Consider the following 12011-nt stretch of genomic DNA (forward strand, 5'->3'; position numbering starts at 1 on the left):
TTTTCTCTTGTGGTCTCCAACACCAAAACAATGTGTGGCTTAGTGGACACTTAAGTGTTTGTTGAATGTCATAAATATTTTATCACCTCTGAAATATATTTTTAAGATTCACTTTTATTTATGTATATATGTGTGTGGATGTTCATGGAGGCCAAAAGGGAGCATTGGATCCTTTGGAGTTATAGCTAGGTTTTAGGGCATTCAATTTGGGTGCTAGGGACTAAATTCAGGTTCTGCGGAAGAACAGCAGGTAATTTTAAACACTAAGCCGTCTCTCCAGCCCCTGAAAATATTTTTATTGGAGGCAAAATATTCTTATTATAAAAGTCATCACTCTCAAGTCGGGCAGTGGTGGCACACGTCTTTAATCCCAGCACTTGGGAGGCAGAGGCAGGCGGATTTCTGAGTTAGAGACCAGCCTGGTCTACAGAGTGAGTTCCAGGACAGCCAGGGCTACACAGAGAAACCCTGTCTCAAAAAAAGAAAACAAAAAAAAAACAAACAAACAAACAAACAAAAAAACCAAAAAAGTCATCACTGTCCTAACTTGACACAGCCCAAAGTCACTTTGGGAGAGGGTGTCTCAGTAGAAGGACTGATCAGATCACATTGGCCCATTCCCCTATCTGTGAGGAATTGTTTTGATTATTGATTGGACCACTGTGAACTGTGCCAATCCAAGGCAGGTGGTCCTAGGTTGTATAGGAAATCTAGATAAGCATAAGCCAGAGGCAGCAAGCCAGTAGACAGTGTTCCTCCATGGGTTCTTTGAGTTTCTGCCATGACTTCCGTCCATGATGGACTGTGACCTGGAAGTGTAAGCTGAAATAAGCCCTTTCCTGACTAAGGTTTCCTTTGGTTGTGATGTTTATCACTGCAAAAAGACAAGAGACTAGAGCAGCCAATGTAACCACTTTTAGGTTTATAGTTTAGAGTCCTAGACATACCCCTGCTGCTTCTGTCTATGGGCAACAGAGAAGCATCATTTGACCTTGCAAGACTCAAAGTCTATCCCCATTAATGGCAATAACTCATCCTGCTAAAGCCCCAGACATGGCTGTCTTCCTCTCTACTTGCTGACTTTATGATTTGGACTACATAGGCATATCATATAAGTAGACTCACATTTTTTGTGATATAGCTCGTACTACTTAGCATTATGTCCTCAGTTCAACAGTGTCCAAAAGTTCAAAGTTCAACAATATTGATTCATGTATGAGAATCTCTCCCCCTTGAGGTCTCTACATAATACTCCACATGTGCATTCTGTTCATCTGTTATTGGACAGAAGTGGAGCTAACCGCCATCCTATTTTCCCTAGTGGCTATGGGCCATTTGACATTCCCACAAACAATGCACAAAAACTATTATTCCTCCTACATCTTCTTTTGCCAATATATATTTTCTGGTTTTTTTTTTTATACCAGCTAACCTGATGGGTTTGAAGTGGCATCTCATGATGGGGCTGATTTATACTTTGTGTACATATGTGTGTTCATGTGTATGAGGGTGCATGCATGTGGAGGTCAGAGGACAAACCCAGAAGCCACCTAACTTATTTTTTGAGACACTATAGTGGTTAGTTGATTGTCACCTTGACATAAGCTAGTGTCATCTGGGAAGAGGGAACTTCAGTTGAGAAAATGCCTCTATGATTGGCCTATAAGCAAGTCTATGGGGCATTTTCGTGATGAATGATTGATGTGGAAAGACCCAGCCCACTGTGAGTGGTACCACCCTTGGCAGTTGGTCATGCATTATATAAGAAAGCAGGCTGAGCAAGCTGTGAGGAGCAAACCAGTAAGCAGTGTTCCATCCTGCCTTCTGCCTTAGTTCCTGCTCCAGCTTCCCTCAGTGATGGAGTGTGACTTGAAAGTTGTAAAATGAAATCGCTCTTTCCTCCCAAAGTTACTTTTGGTGATGTTGCTTTATCACAGCAGTAGCTATCAAAGCAATCTAGGACAATGTCTCTCACGAGGACCTAGGACTCACTGATTAGGTTGAGTTGGCTAGCCAGTGAACCCAAAGACTCAATTAGTTCTTTTCTCCCCAAAACTGGAATTATAAGCACGTGTTAAAACATGTGGCTTTCATACGTGAGTTCTAAGGGATAAACTCAGATCTTCATGCTTGCAACTGAGCATCTCTCCAGTCCTCTGAGCCCCCTTTTCCATATGAGTTTCCATTGATGCTGATGTCTAGGTATCCTCAAAGCTATCTAGGCATGAGTGTCCACCATCCACGCCCTGACTACATACCTTTTATGACTTTGTATCTATTTCTCAGATCTTTCTCAGTGGGCTTTTGCTGGTTACTAAGGTTTCCCTTAGTTCACTGTGACCTTTGGAACACATTAGAGACCTTCAGACTTAAGTCTATTTGGCTGCTTTCACTAATATTGATCTTTATGCTCCCACAGACACTTATTTCAGAGATGTTAAGAGGGTAAACAATTAAATGTTCAAATTAGGTACATACTGTGAAGACGTTCACAAGCTGTCTGAGTAGGAGGCTTACTCCATGAACTCATTACAACCTGGAACTTGCTGATCAGATGGTTAACTGAAGAGCAGAGTTTCTATGTGGTCTTTCAACTTACAGTATCTGATTTTTGGAATTTGGAGTCACCACCTTGTTTTAAATGTACTGTACACATGTCATGCATATTAATAACCAAGTCCTCTCCTAAAAAGTCTATACTCATTTATAACCACAAGAAATCTAGCATGAATGAAGACTTAATAAAATAAAGGGATCCCATGCCCTGCAAAAATAGTTTTCCATGTGGTCTTGATGAGTTCCTCTAAGAAATTTCAGTGTTTCCATGGAGAAATATTAGATCATGCATAATCCAGAAGGCCCTGACAGTGAGGACTCCTTGTAGCCAGCACTTACTGCATCTTCACTTAAGGACCTAAAAATGAACATGCTATTGTAGGACACTAGGAGTGTGTGCAGGCTCTATGTGTCCAGGTCACCAGGCTTTTCAGAAATTAGGCAACAGAGTCAATGTCACTTTTGTTCAGATCATTTATATCACCTCCCAGAGTCAGTTTTCAGTCTCTTGAGAGTCCATGTACTTTGTAATTATTTTTGTAAGTGTGTGTGTGTGTGTGTGTGTGTGTGTGTGTGTGTGTGTGTGTGTGTGTGTGTGTGTGTGTGTGTGTGCGTGTGTGTGTGTGTGTATGTGTGTACATATACATAGCCATGGTGTGCATATAAAGGTTGGCGGAGAACTTTTAGAAGTTAATTCTCTCCTTCCACTGTGGATTCTGGTAATGAACCTCTGGTCTTTAGGCTTTTGCAACAAATGACTTTAACAGATGAGCCATCCCCTCAGCCCTGACACCTCCTCTTTTAGCTTTAAAAATAGTGCACCTTGATTCTCCTCAGCCTCCTTTTCTCTTTCTTGTCTGCCTCATTCGATTCAAAGTTCTGTTTCTACCTCTCCTTATGAGACTGAATTTCACATTGACCAATGTTTTCTGAGCTCCAGAAAGAAATGTTAGTCACTTTTCTGTTGCTGTGGTAAAAAGTGACCTGACAAAAAGCAACTGAGGGAAGAAAGGGTTTCTATTGGTTAACAGTCCAGAGGGCTAGAGATCATCATGGTAGAGAAGGTGTGGCAACAAGCCAGGACACACAGTGGCACACAGGAAGCTAACTGAACACATTGTCATCCACATACAGGGAGCAGAGAGAGACAGACAGACAGAGAGAGACAGATAGACACACAGAGAGGGAGAGAGAGACAGAGAGACAGAGAAAGAGACACACACACACAGAGAACAGGAAATGGAGTGAGGTTATAAATCCTTAAAACCTGCCCCCAGTGACACATTCATCAACCAAGGCTCTGCCTCCTAATGATTCCATAGCATTAGAAAACAGTGCCACCAACTGGGAATCAAGGATTCACATACACGAGCCTATTTCTCAAGGTATCACAGCCTATTATCAAAATTGCTCCATTAATCTGAACCCAATGCCCTTCCTCTGTAACCATGCTCAGCATACAGACCTCAAATATGTTTTCCACTTTATATTCTCTTGTGGACAGGAAGTAGAAGTCAAAGAAAAGAGAAGACTAAAGATTCAAAACACTTAAAGATTATTTGGGGCTGGAGAATTCAAGGAAGGCTTCAAGGAGGCAGCATCGTTAAACTGGCTTTTAAGGGATGTAGAGAAGATGCAGCCACACAGAGAGGCAAGGAGGAGGGTTTTTCAGCTCGAGGATGAGAGAGTTCAAGGACCCATATTTTAAGAAGATGAAATTGATATGCAATGGCTAGAGACAACTGCAGAGAGGAAAAGGAGATTAGGATAGAAATCATGGCAATGCATATGTGCTAATTGTAAGGTGTATACCTGACGTGAGAGGCTCTAAGAAGCCAGCACATAGCTCCTAACTGTGTTTCATTCTGCCCAGGCTGAAACAACTGAATGACATGGACTGGGTAGCTGTCTAACACTAGAGTGTGTTTATCTCAGTTTTGAAGCCTCCATAGCTAGGATCAATGCATGTGTAGATTTGAATCTAATGAGGTCCCTCATTTATAGGTATGACCTTCACAGTGGTGCCTCACTTGGTAGAGAAGGCTAGAGAGCTCCCTGAGGGCTCTTTTACAAGGGTGCTAAAGGCATTCTTGAGGGCTGTGTTCACTCTCTTGACCCAACCACCTCCCAAAGGCCTTGCCTTCAAATACCATCACAATAGGAACTAACTTTCAATACATAGATTTTGGGAAACAAAACTATTGAATCTATAGCCAAGGCGGGGGGAACATCCCTTTACTCACGAGCTATTGTCTTACATGCACATCTTATTTTCTCTGGTCATCTTTGGATGATAGTGTATATGCATTCCCTTTTTCTATTCCACTCCCAGTGCTATTCACTAAAACACCACTGTTAAAGGGAAAAAAATGAGCAAATACAGTTGATTACAATGTAACGTGTTCATGTTCTTTGAATTTCTTAAACCTTTAGGCATCTCATCAACTATCAGCTTCTATTTATCCCAGCTCCCCTCTCTAGACCAACTCACCAGTTCTGTGTACCAAGTAGTTGAAATATAAAAGCCTCAAGATGCCATCCATGGAAAGCAGAATGATGTATAAACAAACTGAAATGCAATGTGCGTATTTCAAGGGAAACATCATTGAAAGCATGCTGGAAAAGAACAACCAGCTACCGAGTTAGCGCCTTCTTGTAGCTGCTATAAAATCTCGGAAAGGAACAACGTAAAAGGGGAATTGTTCATTCTGCTCAAGGTTTAAGATGGTTCAGTCCTGTGTTTGGGTACAGCATCATGGTCACAGGACCATGTGGCTGAATCTACATGTGTCTTCACTTCCTGGCTGACAGCTGAGAGAAGGTCATGTTAGTTTGGAGCTACTTTTCTCCTTTTCCTCCACCTGAGACCCAGCCCATTCCATGGCATTGTCTATATTTATTGCGTATCTCCATTTATGCCCCCTCTTAGTTAATCCTCTCTGGAAAAGCCTTTGACCACACCCAAAGGTATACTTACATCTCCAAAGTGATCCTAAATCCAGTCAAGCATGACAATAAAAATTTACTATCACAACATCTGGACCACATAGGCTCTTCACTCAGAGACATATCCTTCATGCAAGGCACTGGAAGTACCCATGTGAGACAGGTAGTAAGTCAGGGTCACTGCTCTAGAGACTTATTGAGTCTCATTGTATCAGTTACTTTTCTTGTTGTTGTGACAAAATACCTGAGGAAATGTTTATTCTGACTCACAGTTTGGGAGCACAGTCCATTGTAGTGATGTAGTGGCAAAAGCACAAGGCAGCTGGCCATGTTGCATCGACAGTCAAATCAAGTGAGATGCTCAGCAGCCAAGAGCTGCTCTTCCAGAGGACCTATGTTTGATTCCCAGCACCCATGGTGGCTCACAACTAATTCTAACTCCAGTTATAGGGGGTCCAGTGTTCCTTCTGGCCAGGTACAGAGGACTTTGAGGGTCCAAATCAGGGATGCTCTTGTGTCAGAATCTCTATCAGGACAGCACCAGCATCTAAAGATCTTGGCTGAAAGCTTTATGGCAGGGGATAAGCTGTTGTCAAATAGCTGTCAATGGTATTAGCTAGCAATAAAGCTTTAGTTAATGAGATCAACCCTGAGCTGTCATGGAAAAACTAAGTTCAAGAGTCATATCATGGTCATGACACAAGAGCAAAACCAGGATAACATTAGATTCTTTTGATAGGGTGTTTAAAAGAGAATGCCTCTTTGATGACCCGCTGGACTGATAGAACTGTACCTGCATTTGTACATAACTTGAAAGGATGACTAACATCTCTGTTAGTGAGTTAGTTTGTATTCTTATCACTAAAAACAAAACACATGACAGACATAAAGCTTTGTATTGATTCATGGTTTTCAAGATGGTTAGATTTGGTTCCACGTTTCTGGGGCTCTTCTGTGTGGCAGAGTCTATTTGCTTCATAGTAGACAGGAAGCAAAGAGTAGGTAAGATATCAGGGGAAAGGTGTAGTTTTCAGTCACGCCTCCAGTAGCCTATTTCCTCTGATTAAGTCCTACCCTCTAAAGTTTCCAGAACTTCCCAGAGTACCACCATCAGCTGGGGACCAAGCCACTAAGACCTATGCCTTTTGCTGGGATATTTTACATTCAAGCTATAACGCTCGACATGTCATCTCAAGATTGGCAGTGACTTCCTAGTGGAAAGGGTTCTGAACTACATCTGAGCACACAATGAAAGAATGCACAATGTGATATGCAATAGTTACCATGATGCAGAAAGAGCTACCTTGGTTTGTCTTCCCACAGGATTGCCCTCAGTGACATCTCACTTTAATCTTCTTACCTTCTAAGGTAGAATGATTTCTTTTCCCAGTAGGCTCAACATGACATTAATTTAACATCTTTGTTCCTATGTCTTTGATAGACTTCACATTAACATGCCTACTGTGCCTATAAAACAAAATATGATTTGATTTTTCAAGATAAATAATAGATTGCTTTGTTTCTTAGATCTTCAAAACCTTTCATCTCTTATACACATAGAAAATCCTAGGGAGATGGAGAAGGACCCCAGGGATCTTATCACAGTGGCCAAGCAAAGGTCTCGCCCCTGTGAGCCTCAGTGTGATGGAAGTGGAGCCATTCCAGACAAACAGTATTATTAAACGTGAGGCTTGGATCTTTCGCCCTCCTCATACTGACATTTATCATCTGCCACAATCGCGGCAAGCCACAATACCAATGCATTTGATTGGAGCCAGTCAGTAAATAACATTTGATGAAAAGAAAATTAGGTGGTAAAGAGACTCTTGAGAAATTAGAAAATAGTCCTCCAGCCTTTCAACCTACTCCTCATTTAGTGAGGCACTGAATAACACAACAGACCCAAGAACAGCAGCAGCCTGCCTCCAAATGCTGAAAATACTGAATCAAACAGCTGAATAGTACAGCTTCAGGGATTGTTCAAAGTTGACTCAAAATAACCTTTGATTAAGGAAGAAAAAAAGAAAGAAAAAGAAAAAGCTAATCTTCAAGTTAACAGAAAGGCTTAAAGGATCCATGACAAATACCATGAATTATGCAGGCTAGGGATGTCGTGTCTTGCCTTTCACATATAAAAGCTCAAATGTCTGATCTCAAACCTGCTGCAAAGAAATTGATTTCTATCAGTTGGGCAGTGCTTGGGTGAGGAAAAACAGATGAGCCTGCCCCTTCCAGTGCCCTACCTTTGTTTTTATAAGACAATGTAGAAAACTGGGAGCCCCAACCACTCTTTGCTACTGTGTTAGCAAAGAAGAGACCTTGGGCAACAAACTTCTATTTCAACAAATAAGCTTTTCTAGAAATGTCACCCTTAACTCACTTTTACAGGTAGCCTCGGGTTTACAACACACTGCAATATTAGGTTTGCACCTCTCCTTCTTCAAGAATACCCCAGAACTGGTGGGAAATATTCTAATTAGCTCTAGGCATTGAGTGTGTTATTAAACAGCAGATACCAGTTATTAAAATGTTCTACTGCAGAACCCCATGTCCTCTAAAAAGAGCTCCCTGACTCTGCCAAGTTAATTACTTTTCTAAGTATTCACCATACCCATTATATCCTTCTATTTTATGTTTTTGAAGAGCATTGTACAGGAAAGAGACCATCAGCTTTGAGACCAAGCCCAGCTATAATTAGGCAAGGTGGTGTTCTGTGAATCATTCGTCTGAATGATTCGTGAAAGCTCTATGGACATGTAAGGCAATGACAGTATTTTACTATTATGTATGATGATAAATCTTGATTAGCAACTTGATGGGATTTTGAATCACCATGGAAACATACCTTTAGGAGTCTCTAGACTGGGTTAATTAATAAGGGACCCCTCTACCCTAAAAGTGGACAGCACCACTCCAGGGGCATGACACTTAATAAAAAGGAGGAAACTGGAGCTTTGGTCTCTCTGAGAGTGCGTTGAGGACAGCCAGGGGCTTGTCTGCATACTGACTTGAGACCAGTTCAACAAGTTAAAAAGCACACACATTACTAGCCCAAGCTCCCACACAAACCAAAAGGAGAAAGCAAGCTGAGCACTAACATTGATCTTTTTAAATTTTTACTTTAATTTATACACATGGCCATGTATATATGTATGTCTGTGTACCACCTGCATACCCGGTGCCTTTACAGGCCAGAATTTGGTATCAGATGCCCTGGAATTGGAGTTGCAGATGGTTGTGACCCACCATGTGGGTGCTCTCTCAATCTCTCTGTTTCCGCCACATTATCTGAGTCATTCCCTGACCCTAAAGGTACCTAGGAGAGACTAGCTGGCCAGTGTGCCCCAGGGATTCTCTTGTCTCTACTTCCCTAATACAGAGATTACAGGCATGAGCCACCACACCTGACTTTTTTTTTTTTTTTACTTGGTTTTACATGGTTGATGTAAATCCAAACTCAGGTTGTCATGCTTGTATAGCTATTGCAAGGTAAGCCTGCCAGAGACGGGGCATTTGGGCACTCTTAGAGTTGAATCGAATGCTTTTATTCCTGGCTAGTGGCTGCATGAGGATCTTGCCCAAATCATGCAACTTCCAGTCTTAAAATTCTTAACCTTTTGTGCATAAAAACCATATCTTGGTTGACACATTTCTGATAGCAAGAAGCAGAACTGCAGGGGGGAAAGCAGGGTTAGTACACATAGGATCTTCTACACTTTCCCAGCCACAGCCTGGAACTGTTGACTTAGCCCTTGCTTCCATTTTGGCAGGTGGTCCTTGTTCTTGTTTTGGCCGGTTATTGATGCCTATGTGCCAGGTTTCAAGGCCTGAGTGGTGCCTCCATCATGGCATCTGTTGCACTAAGGTCTGGGGGCCTGTTACATAGCAAGCTCTTTACCAGCTGAGTCTTAGCTCCAGTTCTCCCACCCCAGTATGTGGGTTCCCGCAGCTGTACCTTTAAGTCAGAAATCTGATGACAATCTATATTATATTATGCTAAATACTAGTTGTTGCTCTTATGTTAAATTGTGCTTTCATGAGCTTTGCAGCTCTTCGAGTGTTGAAGTAAAGACTATGACAGAATTCCTATTATCCTTCTGGCCTTTCAATATTTATGAGCTGCTTTTCAATATTTATGAGAAGCCAATAGAAAGAAGACCACAGCTCATCCCAAAGTAGTTCTAGGCAGCATTTCTGCCATTCAAGTTGATGAGATCAAATGTCAACTTTATAGACTCACTCAAAGAACTCTAATAGAGATAGAAACATACACATTCCCTTCAGTGCTATGGGCTCTGTCTGTTATACGTGAGTGGGTGAATACATCACCATCTTGATTGCTCACTACCAGCCTTCCGAAATCTCTTCTGTTTTGCACAAGAGGTACTAGGGGCTGTACTAATATAGTTCAGAATTAGAGTTCAACAAGAAACATTGTGTAAGCTCTGGACAGTGAGAAAAAAAAAAGAAGATTTTAGACTCCCAAAGAGGTGGTGGCTATAAAGGTGAGTAGGCATATTTTCAGAAACTTCTAGCCAACAGGAATGGGAACTTGATAGGAATTCCTCAGAGACCCTTTAGATCAGTGGTTCTCAACCTGTGAGTTGTGACCCCTTCAACAAACCTCTATCTCCAAAAATATTTGTATTACTATTCATAACAGTAGCAAAATAACAGTCATGAAGTAGCAACAAAAATAATTTCATGGTTAGGTATCACCATGAGGAACTGTATTGAACGGTCACAGCATTAGGAAGGTTAAGAGCCTCTGTTACAGATGAATGCACAGAACCACCTGCCTCAAAACTGTGAACTGGAATCTCTGTACCAATGTTCTCCTATACTCTCTCAGTATGCATATATTTACACGAGCTTGCATGTGTGTGGGTACACATGTAGATGCATGTGTGTGTGCACATGTGTGGAGGACTGACACCAAGTGTCCTCCTCAATCATGATCCACCTTATGGTCTGTCTTCCCCTGATCCCGGAGCAGGTACTTTTAGCTACCCTAGCTTTCCACTTGGCTCCGGATGTGCCCTGCCTCCTCTCTCACCCTGGGATTCCAGGGCTGGATGCCATGCCTACCTGGTTGTTTCCATGAGTTTTGGAAATCCAGACTCCTGTCCTCACAAACATGAACAGTAAGCACTTTACCTCTGATCTCCACAACCCACAAAACCTAGCTCTCAGGGGCATCTTGGCGAAATCGTGACTAAGAACATGAGATAAGGAAGCAGTCAGACTACTGGGATGTCAACAGAGTACTGCAGGTCCAATGCTCAGGTCCTGAAAACATTTCAAGGGTTCCCATCCCTGCTTGGGTTCTGAGCAAGGAAACAGATTTGTGAAACAGACATATAGAAAAGACCTCATGATAAAAATTAGTGAACATATGATTAAAGTCTGGCTTTGGTCTTCCTTCCTTCCTTCCTTCCTTCCTTCCTTCCTTCCTTCCTTCCTTCCTTCTCCTAATGTCCCTCCTCGTTTTGAGACAGGACCTCATGTAGCTCAGGCTGGTCTCAGAAACAACAATCTTACATTTCTAACTCACCTGCCTCTACCTCCTGAATACTGTGGCTATGGGCACGCACCACCGTGGCCAGTGGTATGTATAGATCTTACTGAGGCCTTCATGCATGCAGAGTAGGAAGGTACTCTGGTAGCTGAGCTGAAACCTCAGTCTTCTTTCTTGCTTTCAACAGGATGTTACTATGGAACCCAGTGACCCTAAATTCCTGATCACCCTGCATCAGCCAATAAAGTTATTTGTTTTAAGTCAAACGTAAATAACACACTATTTGGACAGTTATTTTATGTATTTGACCAGTTATGGATTTTACAGGACAACCCCTACACTTAAGGCTCAGAGAACATCAGAGAAGAGGAGGCAGAGAGACTGTCAGAGCCAAGGACTAACGACATGCCTCAGTAGTATCACTTGCTCTTGCAGAGAACCTAGGACTGGGTCCCAGCAAACATACAATGGCTCACAATCATCTGTAACTTCAGTTACAGGGGATCTGATGCCTTATCCTAGTCCCCATAGATGCTACATGCATATGGTACACATACACAGATGCAGTCAAAATACCCATACCCATAAAATGACTAAATCTGAAAGCAATTTAAAAATAAGATTTTAAGAGCCAGATGACTACAACATCCGCTGTCAGGTGTCTTTTACGTGTGACAGGAAGCTGTACTCATGATATCTCAATAATACAGTCACCTGAATAATGATAACATCAGCTGATATCCCAAAAGGGACTGGGAAAAATCTCCCCTAGATGAAGAGCTAAAGCTAAGTAAGTAATGGCTATTAAGAGGAGAGTCGGCCTTCTCTGGGGAGGGGGTGATTCCCCTGATGAATTATCCAACCACAATTTTCAGCCCTAAATACGGAAATATATGAAAAACACTAACTGGACTCAAAGTTTTTTTTTTTTTAATGTGTAACAATAGCAATTAAAGGAAGAGGGGGAGGGGAAAGAGGAACAATAAGAGGC

This window comes from Mastomys coucha, unplaced genomic scaffold (assembly GCF_008632895.1).
Source record: "Mastomys coucha isolate ucsf_1 unplaced genomic scaffold, UCSF_Mcou_1 pScaffold20, whole genome shotgun sequence".
Taxonomy (NCBI): domain Eukaryota; kingdom Metazoa; phylum Chordata; class Mammalia; order Rodentia; family Muridae; genus Mastomys; species Mastomys coucha.